The sequence below is a fragment of the Macaca mulatta genome, chromosome 1 (genome assembly GCF_049350105.2).
Source record: "Macaca mulatta isolate MMU2019108-1 chromosome 1, T2T-MMU8v2.0, whole genome shotgun sequence".
NCBI lineage: Eukaryota > Metazoa > Chordata > Mammalia > Primates > Cercopithecidae > Macaca > Macaca mulatta.
Window position 1 is genome coordinate 216,340,514 of NC_133406.1, and position 13,606 is coordinate 216,354,119.

Here is a 13,606-nt window from a genome sequence, read left to right on the forward strand (position 1 = left end):
CCCAGGTTGGTCTCGAACTCCTGACCTTGTGATCCGCCCGCCTTGGCCTCCCAAAGTGCTGAGATTACAGGCGTGAGCCACCGCGCCCGGCCATAGTGAGACCTTGTAAAAAAAAAAAAAATGTTCAGTGAGAAAAATAAAAAAAAGAATATCTGGATCACATTTAAGTAAAATTCAGGGGAAGTTCTCTCTGATAAGGTTGACCTTTGAGCCGAGCAAGGCCTGCTTTTAGAGGAGGAGCAAGACTGTGGATTTGTGGAGGAAGAGAATTCCAGGCGAAGAGAACAGGAGGTGAAAGGTCCTGAGGTGGGAGTGTGTTTGGCATGTTCCAGGCTCCTCTGGGAGGTCAGCGTGTGGCTGCAGTGGAGCAGGGGAGAGAGCCATAGGAAGCAAGAGGGGTTGTGAGGGGCGAGATCCTCCAGGGCTTTCCCCCCCACTCTCTCTTACTTCCTAGAAATGCTTAGGCTTTTGCTTGGAATGAAATGAGACTCCATTGGAGGCTTTTTAGCAGAGGAATGAAATGATCTGGCTTATTTTTCGATCAGCATGGTTATTGTACAGAGGCAAGGCTAGAAGCTGAGAGAGCAGTTAAGAGGCTGTTACAGTGACCCAAGGCAGAGGTGATGGTGACTTAGAATAGGGTGGTAGAAGAGACGGAAAGGGCAAAATAAACAAACAAAGAAGAGCTTCAAGAAAATGTCTTTAAGACCTAAGGATAAGGGGTGTGTGTGTGTGTATGTATATGTATGTGTGTGTGTGTGTGTATATATATATAAAATTAATATTTTTGAGATGGAGTTTTGCTCTGTTGCCCAGGCTGGAGTGCAGTGGCATGATCTTGGCTCACTGCAATCTCTGCCTCCCAGGCCCAAGCAATTTTCCTGGTTCAGGCTCCAGAGAAGCTGGAATTACAGGCACATGCCATCACACCTAGCTAATTTTTGGATTTTTAGTAGAGATGGGGTTTTGCCATATTAGTCAAGCTAGTCTCGAACTCATGACCTCAAGTGATCCACCTGCCTCAGCCTCCCAAAGTGCTGGGATTACAGGTGTGAGCCATCATGCCCAGCCAAGATATTTTTTAAAAAGTTCCAACCATAACAGAAAAAATGGAAAACCTGACATTAAGTTAAACACATTTGTTCATCAATAGATAACCACAGAGGGCGCAAAGACAAGTTGCAAACTGGAAGAAGATATTTAATTTAAAAACAGAGCAGACAACTACTAATGGGTGGGTGTGAGAGAATGAGAGGAATCAAGGGTGTTGCTGAGGATTTTGGCCTGAGAATCTGGAAGAATGGAGCTGCTTGTTACTGAGTAAGAAAGACTGGGGGACGGGGGAGTAGGTTTAGCTGAGAAAAACAAGAGTTTGGTTTTGGCTATGTTTGAGATGTCTATTAGATATCCCAGTGAACCTGGGAAATGTGGTGAAACCCCATCCTACAAAAGATTCAAATATTAGCCAGGTGTGATGGTGCACGCCTGTAGTCCCAGCTACTCAGGAGGCTGAGGTGGGAGGCTTGAGCCCAGGTGATTGACGCTGCAGTGAGCAGAGATTGTGTCACTGCACTACAGCCTGAGTGACAGAGTGAGACCCTGTCTCAACAAACAAACCAACAAAAGAAAGAAAAAGAAAAAAAGATATTCAAGTGCAGCTATCAAGTTGTGTGTTGGCCATTTTATGCCTAGGATTCAGGAGAGAGATCTGATGCCACACATTTAGGAGTTGCAGCAGATAGATGGTATTTAAGTCATGGGGTTAGGTGAGGGTACCAAGGGAGTGAGCATAGGTAGCCAGGAAGTCTGAGAGCAAACTCAGGCTCTCCGTTATTTAGAAGTAGAGAAGATCATGAGGAGCCAGTAAAAGAGATGGAAAAGGAATGGCCCCTGCATGCGAAAGAGAACCAAGAGAAGGTGGCGTTGCAGAGGCCAAGCGAGAAGATAATTCCAGAAGGAGGGAGTCATAGGCTATGGCCAATTTGGCTAAGTAAGTAGATAGATGAGGGTGGAGGACTGAGTAGATTCGGCAAGGACAAGTTAGTGCGACAAGGGATGAAAGCCTGATGGGAGAGGGCTCTAGAAAGACATGGAAGAGAAGTGGATGTGGCAGTGGAGACAGCACTTTCGAACAGGTTTGGTGTCCAGGAAAGCAGAGAGGTGGAGCAGTGCTTTGAAGGGGCCTGTGTGGTCAACAGAGGGTTCTTGTTGGTTTGTTTGTTTTTAATCTGAGACATATTAAAGAAATTAGAGGGGGATGTCTATAGTGGGGAAGAAAAGTAGGAGTGGAACTGGGCACGGTGGCTCACACCCGTAATTCCAGCACTTTGGGAGGCCGAGGTGGGAGGGTCACCTGAGGTCAGGAGTTTGAGACCAGCCCGGCCAACATGGTGAAACCCCATCTCTACTGAAAATACAAAACAATTAGTCGGGCGTTTGGCAGTTGCCTGTAATCCCAGCTACTGAGGAGGCTGAGGCAGGAGAATCGCTTGAACCCAGGAGGAAGAGGTTACAGTAAGACAAGATTGTACCACTGTACTTCAGCCTGGGCGATGAGAACGAAACTCCGTCTCAAAAAAAAAAAAAAAAAAAGGAGGAGTGGAAATTCAGGATGAAGTAGAAAAAAATTATAAAACAAGAGGGGCTCTACATGGTTAAAGATGACAGTGTGCCGGCCGGGCGCGGTGGCTCAAGCCTGTAATCCCAGCACTTTGGGAGGCCGAGAAGGCGGATCACGAGGTCAGGAGATCGAGACCATCCTGGCTAATACGGTGAAACCCCGTCTCTACTAAAAAATACAAATAACTAGCCGGGCGAGGTGGCAGGCACCTGTAGTCCCAGCTACTCGGGAGGCTGAGGCAGGAGAATGGCGTAAACCCGGGAGGCGGAGCTTGCAGTGAGCTGAGATCCGGCCACTGCACTCCAGCCTGAGCGACAGAGCGAAACTCCGTCTCAGAAAAAAAAAAAAAAAAAAAAAAAGGATGACAGTGTGCCATGAATTGGAGAGAATGGTAGAACCATCTCGTCTGGGGATTGAGAGACAAACAAAATGAAATAAACATCACCCTCTTATCCCCCTTTTTTCTTTATTAAGTGGAACAAACTATCCAATTCACAGATCCTTCAATTCGAGGTAATGACACATATATTAATTTTTTAAAATCCCTTTTACTCCCAAGGGCCTTCCAGGGCAAGAACTGGAAAGCTGGAAAGAATGAGTAAGTTGGTTGTTATATTTCTCTGAGATCAATTAAGCCACTGCAGCATTCTGTAAGCGCATGGGGGCCCAGGTAAAATGTATTCAAGAGATTAAATTTGAGCCAGTGAGGGACCCTTCCTGATAATAGCTGAGCTGAAGTCAGACAAAGAGGGTTTCATATCACCAGAGACCTGAAGGTCAGTCTTGTTTCTACCTGCTTCTCCCAAATGTGGACAGTCTGGCAGCGGCCAGGACAGTAGTATCTGCTGAACCACAGCAGTCTGCTTCTTTGCCAGGAAATTTTCTGTGAAGGGAATGGGTGTCCTGAGACAAAGGGCTACAGAGCTGAGACAATGCCCCTGCTGTGTGCCCCCATTCAGTGGGCCTGAGACGATTCCTGGAGACATTTTTGTTGGGTTACTCCACACCCACAAATAGCTACTTAAAAAAAGAAAAAGAACAAAACTTAACAATTAGTGGGCTATTTGGAAAAGGCATTTTAAAACTAACAGATACACAGATGCGCCTGTTACTTCTTGCAATAGGCTCTAAATTGTTCTCCCAGCCTCCAGTCTCTCCCACACCAATCCATTCTGCACATTGTAGCAGAATTAATCTCCTTAAAGCACAGATCTGATCTTGCCACTTCCCCACTCAAGCATTTTCAGTGGCTCTCCACTGCCTTCAAAGTAGCCAAGGAATGAAGATCCTTCAGCCTCCTTTCTCTTCCCAGCCCATCTCCCACTATCTCCTTTGGGCTTCTGCGAAACCGAAGCTTTTCTCTCCTGCAGAGCTCTCTTCTTCTCCTTCTCCCTCTTCTTCTTCTTCTTTTTTATTTTGTAAACGGAGTCTTGCTCTGTTGCCCAGGCTGGAGTGCAGTGGCGTGATCTCGGCTCACTGCAACCTCCGCCTCCCAGGTTCAAGCGATTCTCCTGCCTCAGCCTCCTGAGTAGCTGGGATTACAGGTGCCTGCCACCATGCCTGGCTAATTTTTTTGTTTTTAGTAGTGATGGGGTTTCACCATGTTGGCCAGGCTGGTCTTGAACTCCTGACCTCAGGTGATCCACCTGCCTCAGCCTCCCAAAGTGCTGGGATTAGAGGTGTGAGCGACCACACCTGGCCCAGAGCTCTCTTCTTTATCTCTCTTCTCCTCTCACTTGCCTTCACTCACTGCTACTCCATCTGAACTTTTTTTTTTTTTTTTTTTTTTTTAGATGGAGTTTCACTCTTGTTGCCCAGGCTGGAGTGCAACAGCACAATCTTCATCTTGGCTCACTGTAACCTCTGCTTCCCAGGTTCAAGCAATTCTCCTGCGTCAGCCTCCCAGGTAGCTGGGATTACAGGCTTCTCCACCACATTTGGCTAATTTTTTATTTTTAGTAGAGATGGAATTTCACCATGTCAGTCAGGCTGGTCTCGAACTCCTGACCTCAGGTGTTCCTCCCACCTCATCCTCCCAATGTGCTGGGATTACAGGCGTGAGCCACCGTGCCTAGCCCTACTCCATCTGTTTTGTTTTGTCTCTTTGAGACAGGGCCTCATTCTCTTGCCCAGGCTGGAGTACAGAGGCGTAATCATAGTTCACTGCAGTATCAACCTCCCAGGCTCAAGTGATCCTCCTGCCTCAGCCTCCCGAGTAGCTGGGACTACAGGCATGCACCACCATGCCAGCTTTTTCTTTTTTTTCTAGACAGGGTCTTCCTAAGTTGCCCAGGTAGGTCTTGGACTCTTGGTGTCAGGCAATCCTCCTGCCTGGGCCTCCTACAATGCTGGGATTACAGGCATGAGCCACTGCCTTTGGCTCCTACTCAATCTTTTACTCTTAGTTTATATGTTATTTATTCTGGTGAGCCCTTCCTGATTCCCACTCCCAATCTATGAAACTCCAGACTGAGCTAGGTGCCTCAGCAAGAGGTGTATATAACACCTTCAACTTCCTCCTATTGCAAAAGAAATTGTTCTGTATTGTGGTTGTTTGTTTAATTGTCTGTCTTCTCTGGTAGAGGATGATACGGTTTGGCTGTGTCCCTACCCAAATCTCATCTTGAATTGTGGCTGCCATAATTCTCATGTGTTGTGGGAGGGATGCAGTGGGAGGTAATTGAATCATGGAGACTGGTTTTTCCCATTCTGTTCTCATGATAGTGAATAAGTCTCATGAGATCTGATGGTTTTATAGAGGGGAGTTCCCCTGCACATGCTCTCTTGCCTGCTGCCATGTAAGATGTGCCTTTGCTCCTCATTCTCCTTCCACCATGATTGTGAGGTCTCCCCAGCCATGTGGAACTGTGAGTCAATTAAATCTCTTTCCTTTATAAATTACCCAGTCTCAGATATGTCTCTATGAGCAGTGTGAGAACAGACTTAATACAGGGGATAAGTTCTGAGGACCACAGGTGAGTCAGGGACCATGTTTATCTTGCTCATCATGTTAATTCCAATGACTGGTATGCACTTATAAAAGTAAACAAGAAAGATGCTGGCCACAGCGGCACCCCTGTAGTCCCAGCTACTCAGGCAGAAGGATTGCTTGAACTCAGGAGTTTGAGGGCATTGTAGCAAGATCCCATTTCTTTAAAAAAAAGAAAAAAAAAGTAAGAAAGGAGGAACAAATGAACTGAATGTTTTTCCTTGACTTCAAAGTTTCACTCTTGCCTTTATTTACCCCACCTGACCTATCTTTGCCACAATTCCTATCAATAAAAATTCTACAGAAACCACACATATACAGTCACTCAGTTCATAAGGTGATGCTACAGTAACACAGGAAGAGAATAATCTTCTTGACAAATGATTCTTAGTCAATCAGATATCTATATGGAAGAAAGGAATCTTGACCCCATCTCCCACACATGGCAAAATCAATTTCAGACTGATCACATATCCAGATAAAAAGTAAACAATGTGACTTTTAGAAGAAGAATCTTCAAAACCTTTAGGTAGGCAATGATGTCTTAAGCAGAATACAAAGAGCACTAATTATAAAGGAAAACATTGATAACATTTAGATTAAAATGTATTTTCACTAAAAGAAACCATTAAGAGATATAAAAAGGCAGACACGGAATAGAAGAATAATAGAGAAAAAAATCAACAAAACCAAAACTTTGATTTTTGTAACGATCAAGAAAATTGACAAAGCTTTAGCTCAATTGAACAAAGAAAAAAGGAGAAAAGATTCGAATTACTAAAATCAGGAATGAAAGAGACAGCATCACTACTGATCTTTCAGAAATAAAAAGGATTATAAGGGAATAGTATAAAAAATTGTATGCCAAGAAACTAACTAACCTAGATAAAATGAACAAATTCCTGAAAAGACACAAGTTACCAAAACTGACTTAAGAAGAAATAGAAAACCTGAATATACCTATAACAACTCAAAAGATTGCATTAGTAATAGTAATTAAAAAACAACAACACACTTCTCATGAAGAAAAGCTCAGACCCAGATGGCTTCACTGGTAAATTCTACCAGATGTTTAAAGAATTAATACCAATGCTTCCAAAAAATAGAAAAGGAGAAAATGCTTCCCAACTCATTCTATGAGGCCAGTATTACTCTGACCAAAACTAAACAAAGACATAAGAAAAGAAAACTACAGACTTATATGTCTTATACATATAAATGCAAAAATCCTCAACAAAACACTGGAAACAGAATCCAGCAACACACAAAAAAGATTTTACACCAGGACTAAGTAGGATTTATCATGGGAATGAGTTTGGCTTAACATATGAAAATCAATCGATGTAATATTCCATATGAATAGAATAACAGATGAAAACAATATGATTATCTTTTTTTTTTTTTTTTTTTGAGACGGAGTCTCGCTCTGTCACCCAGGCTGGAGTGCAGTGGTGCGATCTCAGCTCACTGCAAGCTCCACCTCCCGGGTTCACACCATTCTCCTGCCTCAGCCTCCTGTGTAGCTGGGACTACAGGCGCCCGCCACCTCGCCCGGCTAATTTTTTGTATTTTTAGTAGAGACGGGGTTTCACCGTGTTAGCCAGGATGGTCTTGATCTCCTGACCTCATGATCCGCCCGTCTTGGCCTCCCAAAGTGCTGGGATTACAGGCGTGAGCCACTGCGCCCGGCGATTATCTTGATAAATATAGAAAAAGCATTTGGCAAAATTCAACTCCATTTCCTGATAAAAACACTCAAACTAGAAACAGAAGTGAATTTCCTTAACCTAACAAAGGCCATCTGTAGAAAAATTCATGAGCATCATCATATTTAATGATGAAAGACTGGTTGATTTCCTCTAAGATCAGGAATAAGACAAAAATGCCTGTTCTCACCACCTCTATTCAACCCAGTACTGGAAGTTCTAGCCAGAGCAATTCGGTAGAAAAAGAAATAAAAGGTATCCAGATTGTAAAGGAAGAAGTAAAACGATCTCTATTTGCAGATGACATGATCTCATATGTAAAAACCCTAAAGATCCCACAAAAAACAAAAAAACTTGTTAGGGCTAATGTTAAAAATTTCTCAATATTGCAGTATACAAAATTAGTTGCATTTCTATGCACTAGCAGTGAAAAATTCAAAAAGGAAATTAAAACATTTATGATAGTATCAAAAAGCATAAAATACTTAGGGAAATATTTAGCAAAAAAAGGTGAAAGATTTGTACACTGAAAACCAAAATTTCTTTGCAAAAATTAAAGAAGACCAAAATAAATAAAAATACATCCATGTTCATGGAACAAAAGACTTAATGTTATTAAGATGGCAATACTACCCAATTTGATCTACAGATTCAACTTAATTTCTATCAAAATCCCAGTTGCCATTTTTGCAAAATTGACAAGCTGATACTAAAATTCATGTGGAGATACAAGAAACCCAGAATAGCCAAAACAATCTTTTTTTTTTTTTTTTTTTTTTTTTTTTTGAGACAGAGTTTTGCTCTTGTCCCACAGACTGGAGTGCAATGGTGTGATCTCAGCTCACTGCAACCTCTGCCTCCCGGGTTCAAGCGATTCTCCTGCCTCAGCCTCTGAAGTAGCTAGGATTACAGGCATACACCACCATGCCTGGCCAATTTTTAGTAGAGATGGGGTTTCACTATGTTAGCCAGGCTGGTCTCAAACTCCTGATCTCAAGTGATCCCTCCACCTTGGCCCTCCCAAAGTGCTAGGATTTCAGGCGTGAGCCACCACGCACAGCCCAAAATAATCTTGAACAAGGAAAGCAAAGAGGGAGAACAGGAAAAAGTTTGAGGACTCACACTTCCTTATTATAAATCAACACAGTGTGATAATGGCAGAAGAATAGAAATATAGATAATGGAACAGAATTCAGAGTCTGGGTATAAACCCTCATGTTTATGGTCAACTGTTTTTTGACTAGAGTACCAAGATAACTCAATGGGAAAAAAATAGTCTTTTCAACAAATGGTGCTAGGACAAGTGAATATCTACATGCAAAAGGATAAAGCTGGTCCCCTATCTCATACCATATATAAAAATTAACTCAATAACTTGGTCCTCAGTTTGATCAGAAAAAAAGAAAACAATTCACTCAAACTGGATCATAGACCAAATTTTAAGAGCTAGAACTAGAAAACTCTTACAAGAAAACATAGGAGTAAATCTTCATGACCTTGGATCAGGCAATTATTTCTGAGATATGAAATCAAAAGCACAAGTGACAAAAGACAAAAATAGATGAATTGGGCTTTGTCAAAATTAAAAATGTTTGGGCTGGACATGGTGACTCACGCTTGTAATCCCAACACTTTGGGAGGCTGAAGCAGGCAGATCACCTGAGGTCAGGAGTTTGAGACCAGCCTGACCAACATGGTGAAACCTTGTCTCTACTAAAAATACAAAAATTAGCTGGGAGCAGTGGTGCACACCTGTAATCCCAGCTACTCGGCAAGCTGAGGCAAGATAATTTTTTAAACCTGGGAGGTGGAGGTTGCAGTGAGCCAAGATCGTGCCACTGTACTCCAACCTGGGAGACAGAGCAAGACTCTGTCTCAAAAAAAAAAAAAAAAAAAAAAAAAAAAAAAATTAAAACCATTTGTGCTGCAAAGGATATCACCAAGAAAGTGAAAAGATTACCCACAGAATAGGAGAAAATGTTTGCAAATTATATACCTTATAAGGGGCTTGTATCCAGAATATATAAAGAATTCTTACAACTCAAAAACAAAAATCAAATAACCCAATTTAAAAATGAGCAAAGAAGTAGGAATAGACATTTGTTCAAAAATGATATAAAAATCACCAATCTGTACATGAAAAAGATGATCAATATCATTCACTAGGGAAATGCAAATCAAGACCACAATGAGGTACCATTTCTTGCTCATTAGGATGGCTACAATAAAAAAGATGGACAATAACAAGTGTTAATGAGGAAGTGGAGAAATCAGAACCCTCACACATTACTGGTGAGGATATTAAATGCTGGAGCCACTTCAGAAAACAGTTTGGCATTTCCTCAAAAGGTTAAACATAGAGTTATCATATCATGCAGCAATTCCTCTCCTAAGGTATATGCCCAAGAGAATTAGAGCCTATGTCTGCACAAAAACTTGTACATAATGTTCACAGCACCGTTATTATTATTATTTATTTGTTTATTTTTGAGATGGAGTCTCGCTTTGTCACCCAGGTTAGAGTGCAGTGGCACAATCTCAGCTCATTGCAACCTCAGCCTTGTGGGTTCAAGCAATTTTCCTGCCTCAGCCTCCTGAGTAGCTGGGATTACAGGCATGGGCCACCATGTCCAGCTAATTTTTGTATTTTTAGGAGAGACAGGGTTTCACCATATTGGCCAGGCTGGTCTCGGACTCCTGACCTTGTGATCCGCCTGCCTCGGCCTCCCAAAGTGCTGGGATTACAGGCATGAACCACCGCACCCAGCCTTACAGCACCATTATTTATAATAGCCCAACAGTGGGAACAACCCAGTTGTTCTTCACCTGATGAATGGACAAACAAAATGTGGTATATCTATATAATGGAATATTATTCAGGAATGAAATACTGATGCATGCTACAACATAGATGAACCTTGAAAAGTTATGTTAACCAGGAGAAGCCAGTCACAAAAGATCACATAGTGTGATTCCATTTACATGAAATGTCCAGAATAGGCAAATCCATAGAGACAAAAAGTAGAGTAGTGGTTGCCAGGGGCTGGGGAGAGAGGGCAGTGGGAAGTGACTGCTAACGGGCACTGGAGTTTCTTTTGGGGATGATAAATTTGATAGTGGTGATGGCTGCACAAGTCTGTGAATATATTAAAACCACTGAATTGGGCCCTTTACAAAGGTGAACTTTATAAATAAATTCTATCTCAATAGAGCTGCTTTTTTTTTTTTTTTTTTTTTTTTAAGACAAGCCAGAGATGGCTCATGCCTGTAATCCAAGCACTTTGGGAGGCCAAGGCAGGTGGATCACTTGAGGTCAGGAGTTTGAGACCATCCTGGCCAACATGGCGAAAACCCGTCTCTACTAAAAATACAAAAATTAGCTGGGAGTGGTGGTACATGCCTGTTATCCCAGCTACTTGGGAGGCTGAGGCAGGAGAATTGCTTGAACCCAGGAAGTGGAGGCCGCAGTGAACTGAGATCACACCACTGCACTCCAGCCTGGGCTACAAAGGGAGACTGTCTCAAAAAAAAGGAACTTTAAAAGGCCAGCCATAGGACAACAAAGGACTTATTAATATATCCAGAATGTGGCCAGTGTGGTTGCTCACACCTATAATCCCAGCACTTTAGGAGGCTGAGGCAGGCAAATCGCAAGGTCAAGAAATCAAGACTGGCTGGGCGCGGTGGCTGAAGCCTGTAATCCCAGCACTTTGGGAGGCTGAGGCGGGTGGATCATGAGGTCAGGAGATCGAGACCATCCTGGCTAACATGGTGAAACCCTGTCTCTACTAAAAATACAAAAAATTAGCTGGGTGTGGTGGCGCAGGCCTATGGTCCCAGCTACTTGGGAGGCTGAGGCAGAAGAATCGCTTGAACTCGGGAGGCAGAGGTTGCAGTGAGCCGAGGTCATGCCACTGCACTCCAACCTGGGCGACAGAGTGAGACTCTGTCTCAAAAAAAAAAAAGAAAAGGAAAAATACCTACAAATAATGACAAAAATGGAAGATAACCAAATACAAATATATGAACTGAGCTGATCACAGTGGTTCATGTCTGTAATCCCAGCTACTCGGGAGGCTGAGGCAGGAGGATTGCTTGAGGTCAGGAGTTCAAGGCCATCCTGAGCAACACAACAAGACTTTGTATTAAAAAAAAGTAAAACCAAAAAATAGACTGCAAAGTAACTTCTTAAAAGATGAAATTCAATTGGCCAACAACATATGAAAAAGTGATCAATTCCACGAATCATAAGGGAATACAAATTGAAGCCACAATAAGAGACCACGGCACACACATCAGGATGACTAAAATTAAAGATGCTGGAGATATCCTAGTGTTAGTGAAAGATAGGGAGCAACTGGAATTCTCATACGTTGCTAGTAGGAATGGAAATCGGTACAACTCTTTGGAGAGCTGTTTGGCTCTGTTGACTGAGGCTGAATATTCATACACATATCTTATGGCCTAGCAATTACTCTACTGGAAATATTCCCAACAGAAACATATATACAATCATCAAAATATTCATAGTAGAACCACTGGACAGTGACCAAAATGTTCACAGTGGCACTATCATTACAGACCCACACTAGAAACAAATTTTATATACATCAGACAGCAGAATGGATACATAAAACATAGTTATATTCACAAAATGAAATACTACTGCAAGGAGAATGAATTATCTTCAACTACATTGACAACAGGAATAAATATTATGAATACAATGTTGTAAGAAAGAAACCAGAAACAGAAGAGTTGACATTGTATCATTCAACCTGCAGACAGGGTCGTTCCAGCATGGTGAAAGTCAAGAGAGCGTTTACCTCTGTCAGAGGTGAACAGAGTAGGAGGAAAAGGAAGATATCGGGGGTGCTGATATTTTATTTCTTTATCTTCATGCTGGTTATGTGGATGTTGTCAATTTGTGAAAATATTTTGAGCTGCAGATTTTTTCAAGCTGTGTTTGTGTGTCTGTGTGTGTGTACTGCACTTAAATTAAAAAAAAATACTTTACTTAGAAGCATCCTAACAATTCTCCCAGATTCTTTTTAAATACTCCCCCTCTCCCACCTTTTTTTTTTTTTTTTTTTTTTTTTGAGATGGAGAGTCACTCTGTTGCCCAGGCTGGAGTGCAATGGCGTGATCTCAGCTCACTGCAACCTCTGCCTCCCGGGTTCAAGCCATTCTGCCTCAGTCTCGCAAGTAGCAGGGACTACAGGCATCCGTCACCACACCTGGCTAATTTTTGTATATTTAGTAGAGATGGAATTTCACCATGTTGGCCAGGCTGGTCTCAAACTTCTGACCTCAAGTGATCTGCCCACCTCAGCCTCCCAAAGTGCTGGGATTACAGGTGTGAGCCACTGCACCCAGCCAATACCCCTTCATTAACATTCATCAAGTCACAAAGTCTCTGGGATACCTGCAGTTGGAGACAACTCTCCTTTCTCCAAGATTCCACAGCATGTTGTAGAATCCTTGGATGACTCAGCCTCATCTAGAAGCATCTGTAGGGAAAAAAACAAGAGCTTTGGAGTCCTGGGTTCTAGTGCAAGCCACTTCCCAGGTGGGTGACCATAAGCAAATTCCCTACACTGTTCAGTTCTTAGTTACACACAGCATGAAGTGATTCTGCTGATATAAGGGGCTCAGGTAGTTGCTGGAATCTCCAGAAGACCCGAGCTAGGCTCAGAGGTATGCTGCAGGTGTGTCTAAATCACACTAAAGAGCTCGTCTGGTGCAGGCACCATTTCTATTGCTGTGGGCATCACTCACATAGCCAACCCTATGGACACTCAGTAATGTACTGCTACTAGAATCCCTGATATAGCTGCCTCTTGGAATGGAGGGTGCCATATACATGCCACCAGGGCAGATTCTGCACAGTTCCTGCCCCTTTATGTTACCAACTTTTAGATGCAAAGTCCATGGCAGGAGTGTCTATCAGTCTGATTAGCAGGAGTCTGGGTCATGTCCCTCACCCTTGCTGAAAGGGATTCTGGGAAAAGAAGTATCTGGGCTCTTCAGCTTTCATAGCAGGAGGTAGTCTGGCCTTTTCCCAAACATGACAACAGTCACCAAAAGAATGACAAATGTTCATTACATCACTCAAGGACAAGTTAGCTTCCTGAACCTGTTTCCTGAGCCATAAAATAGGATATGATGGCTCCTATGGATAGGAGTTATAAGGATTAAAGTTGCTGGTGGTTATAAAGGGTCTGTTCTCTGCCTGGCACACAGTAGGAGCTTCATTTATGGTGAACATCATTACTGGTGTTTTAGGGTTCA

At 42.6% G+C, this 13,606-nt stretch overlaps 1 protein-coding gene across 1 annotated transcript in view; it reads right to left on the reverse strand.

The window, feature by feature from the left end:
* Positions 1-1,182: 1,182 nt before the first annotated feature.
* NCMAP (non-compact myelin associated protein) overlaps positions 1,183-13,606 on the reverse strand; it is a 64,726-nt gene continuing 52,302 nt past the window's right edge. Inside the window, exons 6-7 of the transcript XR_013405882.1 lie at positions 12,741-12,825; positions 1,183-3,503 (exon numbers count right to left, since the gene is read on the reverse strand). The gene's annotated coding sequence lies outside the window, so the exon portion shown is untranslated. The remainder of the gene's footprint in view (positions 3,504-12,740; positions 12,826-13,606) is intronic.